This window comes from Octopus bimaculoides, chromosome 9 (genome assembly GCF_001194135.2).
Source record: "Octopus bimaculoides isolate UCB-OBI-ISO-001 chromosome 9, ASM119413v2, whole genome shotgun sequence".
Taxonomy (NCBI): Eukaryota; Metazoa; Mollusca; class Cephalopoda; order Octopoda; family Octopodidae; genus Octopus; species Octopus bimaculoides.
The window spans coordinates 73,736,894-73,745,649 of record NC_068989.1 but is presented as its reverse complement, the minus strand read 5'-3'; the positions used below and the strand labels follow the sequence as shown (position 1 = coordinate 73,745,649).

At 36.7% G+C, this 8,756-nt stretch overlaps 1 protein-coding gene and 1 long non-coding RNA gene across 16 annotated transcripts in view; one reads left to right on the top strand and one right to left on the bottom strand.

Moving 5' to 3' along the window:
• LOC106875983 (uncharacterized) overlaps window positions 1–8,756 on the top strand; it is a 268,731-nt gene that overhangs the window by 214,769 nt on the left and 45,206 nt on the right. The window lies entirely within an intron of this gene.
• The window catches only part of LOC106875984 (uncharacterized), a 10,423-nt gene continuing 2,923 nt past the window's right edge, over window positions 1,257–8,756 (bottom strand). For 2 of the 3 annotated variants that reach the window (XR_001410184.2, XR_008264923.1), the window contains exon 3: window positions 1,257–2,116. This is a non-coding gene — a long non-coding RNA (uncharacterized LOC106875984). The remainder of the gene's footprint in view (window positions 2,117–8,756) is intronic. The other variant, XR_001410183.2, reaches the window with a different exon arrangement.

Genomic DNA, 8,756 nt, shown 5'->3' with positions numbered 1-8,756 from the left:
ACACACACACACACACACACACACACACACACACACACACACACACACACACACACATATATATATATATATAAACACACACACACATATATATATACATACACACATACATACATACATATATATGTCTACATATGCACGTCTCTGTGTGCGTATGAATGTACTTGAGTATGTATATATGTACTTACGTATAATAGTTTGTATTCTGTAAGTATACAAACCATTACATCAAATTCTATTGCTCCCAAACCCTGATGATGAAACCCTTTAATGGATTCTGCTTAACGATAAATTCCAGTAGTATTTTAAGAAATGTGTGTGTGAGTGTGTGTTTTTGTGTACATATCCACACGTCTATATGCATCCTTATCGATCTGTTTATCTAGTTCGTTTTAGCAATTTGTATATTTAGCTATTTGTATATTGATTTCTGTCTATATTCTGTTTTGGCATCAGCGGTGGTAGTGAATTTAGTGGTGGTGGTTGTATAGTTCGTATTTGTATTGTATTTGTTGTTGTTGTTGCTGTTCTTCAATCCTGAGGCCAGCCTTACAGAGAAGACTTGTGACCAAAGGCATTTCCTCCATGAATACAAAGGGAGGTAACTAAACGAAATACCTCGAATCTAGGGATTATACCTGTGTACAATAATAATAATGATAATAATAATGATGATGATGATTTTATTTCTTTACCACAAGGGCGAATGATGAGGGGGGGCCAATACAGAGACAGTGTGGGTGTATTTAATTTATCGACCCCAAAAGGATAAAAGGTAAAGTCGACCTCGGTGGTATTTGAACTCAGAACGTAGCAGCAGACGAAATACCGTTAAGCATTTCGCCTGGCGTGCTAACGTTTCTGCCAGCTCGCTTCCTTGAGGAACTGTGAATAATGATATAGACAAATGGTCGAAGGGGACTGAAATAGGAGCTCCTCTACAGCTTCTACAGAATATTTGCCTCCTAGGAACAAGAAAGATTATCAGAAGGATTTTGAGCACTTGAAAGCTTATGGATACCTAAGGTTACTGGTAGTAACCTGCTACACATATAAATTCTACCAGGAATAGGAACAAACCTGAGTCAAGTCCAATAATAATAATAATAATAATAATAATAACAACAACAACAATAATTGTTTCAAATTTTGAAAGGTGTGCCTCCAGTTTATTTTTGTTTTTTTAACTTAGAAGATGTAAAACTCTTTTGTGTCTCATTAGCTTCTCTCCTTTCAACTTTTCTCTTGAAGGACTATGTCAGAAACATTGAATTTCTATTCTGCACGGCATCTACACTGTACTCTTTATATCGAGTACTCTTACTATATTCATATAGATATATTCATAGTCATATATATGTATGTATATGTGTGTGTGTGTATATGTATGTACGTACTGGCGTAGACGAGGCCATGTGGTTACAACTTTCATTCCCACCCATGTGGTTTTGCGTTCAGTTCCACTGTGCGGAACCCAGAGTAAGTTTCTCCCTCTATAGCCCTGGGCCTTGTAAGTGGATTTGGGAGGCGGAAACTGAAAGAAGCCTGTCGTGTATATATACTCGTGTTTTGCGTATATATACTCGTGTGTGCCCACGCGCATGTGTATATGTGTGTGCAACCGTGTGTTTCTGTGTTGTGTTTGTCCCATACGATCGCTTGACAACCGGTGTTGGTTTTTTCAGACCCGTAAGTTAACGAGACCGATAAAAGAAGTACTAGACTTTTAAAAAATAAGTACAGGAATCGATTTGTTCAACCAAATCCTTCAAGGAGATGCCCCAGTTCGGCTGCTGTCTAAAAACTGAAACAAGTAAAAGATACTAGATAGAATATATAAAACTCTGTGACATGATAAAGGTACTAAAAGGGTTTTATTTCTACCTACTCTATCGAATTTATTTCTCTCGGGGTTTTCTCTGATTTCACTATGTCCGCCATAATGTATGCGTGACCTACTGTACTTGAAACGCTGTTGCATCCTTAACAACGCAATCTTATCGTTGGTAAACTCTCAGATTCTCCAAAATCGTTTATTAAGAGAACTTATATCTGCTTCTGCACCGCATATTACATAGAAATAGTTTTATCGATAAACTAGTGTCGTTGACATTGTCTATAAGAAAAATAAATGTATATAAATACAAACACTTGACAATTCACGTGCATAAACATGCACGCACACACGGAAATACATGCACGCACACATGGTAATACATGCACGCACACACGGAAATACATGTATGCACACATGATAATACATGCACGCACACATGGAAATATATGCATGTATTAATACAAACGGTGGCTTGCACAGTCTTTCTTAGCTTTAACACGCTGGCTTTTCACAAAACAAAGCTTGTTACCAATAGACGGGGAGAAGATATATGACCTCAAACTGACAGTAATGATACATTTCCAATAAGACAAACAGTTCTGGTTTTGAATTAAGAGGCCACTGTCACAAAAGCTATAAATAACTATATAAACTTGATTTATTCATAGACTGTTCTGAAACATTGTGAAAATTTATCTCGTAAATGATTAATAAAACAAAAACGGAATATGCTGACTTAAAAGAAACAAATGATACTCAAATAACTGCCTGAAGGCTAAACCATCAATTCAGCTGAAATTCGATATTAACTGACATAATATAAAATGCATTTGTTTGAAACGTATTAGAATTTCAAGCATTTTTTTTATCTAGGTGCGAATTCCCGTCATAAGCAGCTAACCTCACTCTGGTAAGGTAACAGAAGACAACATGTAACAAATCAAGCATAAATTAAATGGCAAATCCCTTGAGTTAACATTCTATCATAATGGTCCTGAGATACGTACCCCTAAACTTGAAATGCTTTCGTGAATAGATTTAAATAGAAGTCAAGAGATAAAGTGTACAAAAGCCAAATTGCCTCAATATAGGAATTATAATAAAATTTTTGGAAGGGCTCGATTGTCTTCACTGAAAGTATTCAACGTCCTTGTCTTAGTTCATGTGTTATTGCTGTTAACTAAATCCATGTAAGCGGTAGTATTCATAATAACTGAAAATGACTATTTTTACTATAAATCACCTTGTCTTCGATTTAACTCTTTAGGCTGTTCACCCTTTATAATCAATTTCTATTGCATGCATGTAGTGTGAAATGTACACCTGCCGGCTATTGTCTTAATGGCTTTAACATATAACAACCAAAAGCTAATCATGTTTCAATAATTTAATGAACGAGAAAAAAGAAAAGAAAAAACTAATAATCGGACGTATTTAATTTCAAAATGTTATTATACAGAATATGAACGTTGCATTATACTATTAATAATCCTTAATGAGTGTAATCGTAAAATTTGTTAACTAACTTCTTGTGATTTTCATATGTTAGTGATGACTAATAGACATAATTCACTTTTGACGTCACTAATAATAACTTTGATGACGTTGATCTTTTAATGCACACTGAAATTACTGAATATACCAATTGTTACTTTATATAAGCTGGGTATCTGTTATCAATATACTGAGAAGGGATACAAACTGTATCAAACTATCAATGGAGTTGTGCAATGTTCTTGACGAGGATGGAACCCGATTTTGTTACATCTAATAACACATTTAGCAATAAATAGTTCCCGTAAAAGTACCGAGATGTGGAAAATATGATAACATAACTTAAGAAGTAGAAAGTTAGTTTAATGATTAGTTTCATATTCTACTACGCCAAAACCTAAATATCTTGTACAAGAGAACTAATAGAATTAACATTTAGCGTGACTTCTGAATTAAGGAGTGAATGTCCCTAGAAAATAACTTAATTTCAGTGGAAAGAAATTTCCCTTTATCTTCTACACCTCAAAATATGAATAAGCGGTACGTTATTTTATTTATGCTCATCTGATCCGCTCATTTGATCCGTTCCTTTTGTATAGTCTAAACACATCAGTATGATATATATCTGTTTCAACGTTTGAGCGCAGGCATATACGTGTGGTTAAGACGTTTGCATCAGGGTTACATTGTTTTGGGTTCGTACCTATTGTGTGGTACCTGGATAAGTGTATTCCGCAATAGTCACGAGTACACGAAATCCCTGTGAGTGAAATTTTAAAGAATGGAAACTATGCGTAATTTCGTTTCGTCAGACGGAACATTCTTGTTCTTCAATGATAAACATAAATCACCGTCTGATTTAACTCTCTCACCTAGCCCTTGAATGTTTTTACTCCAATCAACTCCATTCCATGAACTATGTAGGCCCTCTATGACCGACACAATCGATTCGATTCATTTGATATTTAGTTCGAAAATCCGCATGTCGACGTCTGCAATAACTTAAAAAGGCAACGTAACTTTCACTGGTCCAGTTTATCTAGCAGCAGTTATTTCTTATAGTTGGTTATGGCCAGACGCAGAGCAAAAATAGCTTTGCTTAACCAGTTGAAGTTATTACTATGTATTACTGCCACTTATTTTACTTACCGCAGGCCACTAGATTGACACTGCTGTGGTTCGATCATGGTATACTTATCAACAGTGACACAATCCGAAATTGATATATCGATCATTGAATATTTTAAACCTCGGCTACCCAGAGTTTTATACTTCTTTGAAAAGTCCTCATATACATTTCTCATAAACACTGATTTCGTTTCTAAGTACGATATCTTTAATTTAACGATAAGAGACTATCAAATTCTCGTAACCTTTCATGTCTTATTCAGATTCATTATAGAAAGGAAAAAACGTTAAATTGCTACAACTAAGAATCGAAAGCCAGGTCGCAGACTCGTCTCACTTGCAGCTTATCTTTATTTTACATTCACTGTCTGCTGTAATTGTTTACAGTACGATTAATGATTTCTCAGAATTTTATGGTAAAATAGCAAGACAAATTGTTAAATTGAGAAGCTTCACCATATGAAATGATAAAAATGACTGTGAAGGTCGAAGCCAGGTCATTAGTTCGGTCTGTCAATAACTTACAGATACAGTATAGCAACTTCCACTATTGCATTTATTATGAAGGTATATCAAATTACAATACTGTACAAATATTTTCCTGTTTTAAAAACACCACAACAGCCGCAACAATATAGGCAAAACAGATGCAAACAAAAGTACTGCGTTACTATATACATTTGATAAGAATGAAATATGAGCACCAGTTTAAAACATCTGTTGCCGATCCGATAATGGTAAGATATACTTGTATAGGGGACATGCCTTTTACATATTCCACACGATTGATTATTCTCCGCAAGTTATTTATTTATTTTAATTCTTTTCTTCAATGCGGTTCAAGCTGGTGCTAAATTTATTATTGCTCTCTCTCTCTCTCTCTCTCTCTCTCTCTCTCTCTCTCTCTCTCTCTCTCTCTCCCTCTCTCTCTTTCCCTCTCTCTCTTTCCCTCTCTCTCTTTCACCCTCTATGTACCGCTCGCTCTCTCTCTCTTTCTCTCTCCCCCTCTCTATGTACTGCTATCTCTCTTTCTTTCTCACCTCTCTCTCCCTCTCTCTTTCTATCCTTTGAATCACAACGGTTAGGTTAAGAATATCAAGCTTATAATTTCAAAGCAACTATCCTGTTTCTGTAAAAATATTACCAGGACAAATAGAATGGGGAGAAAAGAGATAAATTAATTTATTTATACTAATGATGAGAATGTAGTGGCTGAAATTCAGTGCTGGGTGAAGTTTGAAGACTAATTTTATTTAGAAACAAATTTATCAAAATTCAATAAATTGTAAAACCATTACACATCTAAAGACACTTTCAACAATAGATAGATTATTCCACCAAATACACAAATATTCATTTCAAACAAAGACACGATGTTTCCTTTTGTAGAGAAGGACTGGTATTTCTTTTATTAATCTCGGATTGAGCAAGAACGAAACTTACGTGATTCGAAATCTCAACGCCAAGCGGCGAAACTATACACTGCATGAATTGTGATTACCGCTTTTCTGATTCTTTTGATATCCCATTTCAAATAACAGTTCATGCGATATTTTAAGGCGGTGAGCTGGCAGAATCGTAAACACGGTAGGCAAAATTCTTAGCAGGATTTCTTCCGTCTTCACGTTCTGAGTCGACTTTGTCTTTCATCCTTCAGGGGTTGATAAAATAAGTACCAGCTGATCACTGGTGGGTCGATGTAATCGACTTACCCTCTACCCAAAAATTTCTGGCCTTGTGCCAAAATTAGAAACCAATATTGTGTGTGACGTCACTACGGTCACGGCCCCATGAGATCATAATGACTGAGATTTTAGCGACGAAGATTGATATTTAATCCCAGATCAGCCGTGATCAAGTAGACTTATGCTTAAAGAAATCGTCCCAATCGTAATCATTTCGCCTTTGGAGACGGAGAACGAGAACAACAAGCATGTCCAGTGGTATTTCAATATATTTGAGATGGTAGGGTGTCCCTTGAGGTAAATAAATTTGCTATCTATAGCAGATCGGACAAGGGTATAAATCTTCCTTCGTTGTTCAAATGGTGCTATGCATTAGGCCTTCCAAGAGGCATAATACATAAAACTTACCCAGAAGCATAATAAATAGGCTAAACCAGTATTAAAAAAATACTCTGGTAGACAGTAAAGAAACCTGCTGAGAAGCACAGAAAATAGAATTGCCGAGGGCCATAATAGATTCGCCCTTGGACACAATAATTAAACTTTCCCAGAAACATAATGAATAACCAAGTCCGTGAACATACTACATCGACTCACCCAATAAAATGAGGTAAATGTTTATGAATTAACCATTTACAAAAGGGCTGTTCAATGCTTTGTCCTTTCTGCTATTTAATTCTTAACAAACACCCGTACACAAACACATATATTGGCGCACGCCAATATACATGCATATTCAAGTATGCATATACATGCATACTCAAATACATGCATAATCAAGTACAAGCATCGACATACATACAAATGTAAGGCTGGTTTATAATATAGTTTTATTAAAGCGTTATATATGATTGTCCTCGTTTCATTTGCCAATTCGTTGTCTTTCTATTTCTCATTACTTTGTCGTTCTTGTTCTCTTTGTTTTATTCTAAATATCATCTTTCAGTTCTTGTTATCTAGAAGATTTTTTTATGAAATTTCTTATCTCTATATCATTTGTTATTTTAATTCAGTAGCCAAATCTGCAGGCATTCTCTCTCTCTATATATATATCAATTATATAATTGCAACCTATTTTGCTAAGCCATGTCCTGTTTTTCTAGAGGTGATTATTTGTTTATTGCTCATTCATTGGTCACGTCAGTAGATGTCCTGTACCTACTTGTTTAACAATTCCATTATACACTGCTTTATAAAAGCTCTTGAAGGGACCTAATTGATAAAATATTTATACCTAAGTTCTCTAAAGATGTTTTATAAAATGTGTTAAGGGAGGTGCAGTAATTCTTATTCAACTGTTAATTTTTGGTGTCGTCTAATTGTACCTCCACTGCTATTTTCGCTACTGTTGCTGTGTAGAATTTTAAAGCATATATCAATGAATCAATGAATATAAAGATGCCGTAGTATACAGAGCAGCCTTTACATCATCCGATGGCATTACTAAGCACTATACGGGTGTGACAGCTAATGACTTCAAGGACAGATACTCCAAGCATATGCACTGGTTTATATCCCGGGACAGAGGGAACTCTACGTCCCTGTCTCGTTTTCTCTGGAGACTCCGAGATGAAATACCCAGCATCAAGTGGACTATTGTCGACAGAGCGCCACGATATTCACCCGGCGCGCCCAACCGCCAGCACTGCCACCGTGAAAAGCTGCATATCCTCCAGTATCCATCAACAAGAAATACGATTTATAGTATTGCTGTCACGAAAGTATGCGCTTCTGGCAAATTTCAGGCCTCTGATTGCCGACAATCGGGATAAACCACCTTAGCACCAGCTGCTACTCTTCACCACCTGCAGCATGGCAACCGCTACCAACCAACCCCACTGAGAAGGACCGCCAATTACCAGTCCCCAACGTTTCCCAGTCCCCAACGTTTCCCAGTCCCCAACGCATATCAATTCCCAACGCTTACCAATTCCAAACGCTTACCAAACCCCAACGCTATTTTGTGCCTGTATACTCACGCACGCACGCGAATGCACATGAGCATACGTGTGTGCGTGCACACTGGTATGCATGCGAATATATATATGTAGACATGAATGACTGAGCATGTGTGTGTAAATGTGTATGTGTGTGCATGTGTTCGTGAGTATGTGCGTGTGCACGCGTGCGCGTTCTTCCCAGCGTGTGTGTGTGTCTGCGTTTCTGCAGACGTGCGCGTCCATGTACAGATGTGCATGCTCGGATCAATACACACATGCACGCAAAACCATATGAACGCATCTACACACCCGCATATAGAACTATATACTTGCATATACCACCCCCTTCCTACTTCCCTCCAAAAACCTGGCCGATTTCCTAATCGCCACGTGATCTATTTCCTGTCCTTCACGTTGTCAATTTCCTGTATGCGGTATTTTCCAACTAACTGTAACCCATATACCAACATCAAACCACGACACCGCGTGACCTTCTTCGGCCAATTTCCGCCCACGTTACGGTAATAACAATCAACCTCTGTCATTCAAATTCAAAATGGCTGACGATTAGCATCACGCTTGAAACTCAAAAGTACCAACGAATTTGAATCAAAATGTTTTGATCTCTCTCTATCTATATATATATATATATTTATATATATATATATATTT